Genomic DNA, 3,335 nt, shown 5'->3' with positions numbered 1-3,335 from the left:
TGGTATTTACTACATAAACCTTGTGTATTTGCAGATGATTTTACATACATATTTTTGCAGTATTTCTACTGTACACCAGTTTAGATGAATTCTGTTGTTTAGCTCTCAATATGTAACTTTCACGTAACTACTCGGTGTGAGAGGGCCCTCCTTGCACTGTATCTAAGAGCAATGGGTGCTTGTGTCATCCTCCCAATTTAGAATCTAGACCTCACCCCATGAACACAGGGCAAAGGATTTTTCCTACCCACCTGTAAGCATGCCACAAATGAGAAGCCATTTACTGATATGATGTGCAGTCTCAAACACTGTGTAACTCGTTTGGGCTGACAAGGAGCTACAACTATATCCATACCTTAGTTAAATGACTTCCTAATTTTCAAAAGGCTACCCTTTAACTCAAAAGAATTTATGCCATAAAAATAATGGTTATCGGATTAATTTGTTCCAGACCGGAAATATAACAAAAGTATTTTTCTCGGGCAAAACATCCATTAACAGAGGTATGACTGTAATCATAATGAGATTCCCATGAGTGGTGAGGTGCTCCTGTCACCAGCTACAGGTTCAGCTAGGTATGAATAATCATATCACACAATGAATAATTAACAGCCAATATCCAAGGGCAGGCACATCCACGTTAAAGAGAAGTCGGAAAAGACGACTGATAATCCTTATGTGAAAAACTAGAGCCTCAGCAATAATGCTTTCCAGACGTACTGTATATGCAAGTAAAGTGCATGACATGAAATAACAGCATAAGGCACCCAAAAAAGTGGGAAATAATCTCTAGGAGACACTGGCATTGCTAAAACTGTTCAACTCAAACCTCAGAGCTCGGGATCAGAAAAGCAAGTCACATGAAGCTTTGGTAAAATGCTCTGTTCTTACAGTATAAAAAGGTTGCAGTATTGGTCTGTGAGGTACCAACAAATATGAAAAAGGATACAATATCAAACTATCAGTAAACTGCAAGGTAATGGTATCAAATAAAAGTTGCAATGTTACCAATTAATCCCCCAATAAGGGAAATCTTGATAGTAATCTTAATGAAAATGGGTTAGACCACGTCAGACCAATGTGATCTTTTCGTCTCTAGCATTTGTTAGACCTGTGTTACGAATGCTATATAATTAAGTTAATCAAAATATAGTAACTATGCCAAAATTCAAAGGAATATGCTAAGACCCATGTTAATCATACTGATAGCAAAGATGTGTTATTGATCCTACAGAAGAGAAGGAATGAATCGTAAAATAAGTTACAGAATGAAAAATTCAAACTGGAGAAAAAAATCATTGGAATATAATACATATGCAGAGTGAAATGGGTGACAGAACTTTGCACAATTAAAGCCACTTCATATAAAAAGAGTAGAGTGCATGAAACTTTAATGTTAAAATTAGACTATACTTTACAACAAAAGGATATAAGCTAAACTACGAAATACAGAGACATTAAGAAAATACCAGCTCTGAAAACAAGTGTACTTACAATGGCTGCTAGCAGCAACAAGGCACTTTTAGTTGGTAAAGGAAAAACACCCAGCATAAATATAAAGTTAGTAAGAAAATATACAGTTAAAGAAATTATGTGCAATCCTCTACCACATCATTGGTTGGAAGGCAACAAGGGAAACTATATATCCATCATGGAATAACTGAAAAACTCCACAAAGGGCACCAACAGTCTGAGATGCACACATGGCTGGGTGAAGGATGATCTTTTGGAGTGTACCTAGGAGCTGCTGACTAAAGGATGGCCAACTGTAAATTGTTGGGGTTGTTAAAAAAAGAATTGTTAACTGTAATATGATGGGTACTGCAAAATGCAAATTCATGTATACACTGTATGAAAGTTCACGATTTCTAGCATATGGTCAGGAACCTAACCTTTTAGTAATCAGTGTATAGAAAGCAGCAGATAAGCAATGGAGACACCTAAACTTTAACTTCTGTTAATGTTGTTAAAGTTCCTCACTGATTCTCCAAAGGAAAGCACTATTTTAAAATTGCTATATTGATACACATGATATACATTTCTTTGCTATTTATACATTATACTACTTACTGTAGATGTCTTCATACTTATTTACATTTTGCTGAGAATTGTACAGATACTTCTTTGTATTAAATAATAGATATATCAAAAATTAAGAAAGCAATTACAGTACAGTACATGAATGCATTATCAAAAATTAGAATGACACTTATAAACAGTTGGGTACAGAAAATTAAGTAAACAAACAGTTGGGGTACAGAAAATTAAATATACAAACATCCCTTGCATACAAAGCCAACTGGCTTATGTAAGCTACTACTTTCCACAAGAGTAGGTGTACTCTATACCTTGAAACAAACTTCAGTGATTTTGACTGATTTATGAAAATATGGCTATAAATCCAAGCACTTGGACACTCGCTAGCATTTATCGCTCAAGACTGAAAAGAGGGAGTTGAAGAACACAACCATGAGGAGTTATAAATGTCCAAAACGCGATGAGAACAGATTTAGTGGGACAAGTGGTTGAAATGGATTAACCTACTGCAGATTTACCAGACAGATATCTATGATTTGGAGAAATGATCATTTCCTTACTAATTATCTTGACATATACAACAACCACCTTGGTTATGCATCCGATCACATATAAGAATTTGCTCGTGACAACAAAATTAACCTGCACATACCAAATCATCTTGGCACAATTACCAAGAAGCTGCATGACTTGAGGACACAGGATCCTAAGGCTGCAACAGCTGACCAAAGACTAGCACATAGGGTTTGGCAAGTAACAAATTATGCTGAAGATGATGCTGTTTTCAGCAAAGTATTTAATTATGGTGATGTTCAAGACCTGGTAAAGGCCTCTGTTACTGAAGTTATCCACTTACCATAGAACCAGTATGATGAACAAGACTGCGATTAACAAATAACATCCATGATGTGAAGTATTTGGATGGACCAACCTTTGGGAGTTAATGTCCCTTCAAATTACTCCAAGACACTAAGGCAAGAGATCAGGGTTATGTAAGAATTGAATCACTCCTCAACACTTACAAGGAAAATTGTGGCTAAGTAATGGGAAAAATGAGAAAACTCCAATCAGAGGGACTAAGTGTCAACCAATTATAATTTTTATTCCCTTTATGCTGAGCATATAATTAGCACTATCAACAACATCTGGGAGTTCAGGAATGTGCAAAATATGTTAGCTGTTTGGACAAAACTTATTACAGAAGTAATATGTTAAATTACTATCACAACAAAATACATTCTGGGTATATTTCTATACTACAAAATGCATTCTGGATACTCAATAAATTAAATACCATA

Source organism: Macrobrachium rosenbergii, chromosome 13 (assembly GCF_040412425.1).
Source record: "Macrobrachium rosenbergii isolate ZJJX-2024 chromosome 13, ASM4041242v1, whole genome shotgun sequence".
NCBI lineage: Eukaryota > Metazoa > Arthropoda > Malacostraca > Decapoda > Palaemonidae > Macrobrachium > Macrobrachium rosenbergii.
This window is presented reverse-complemented; position numbering follows the sequence as displayed.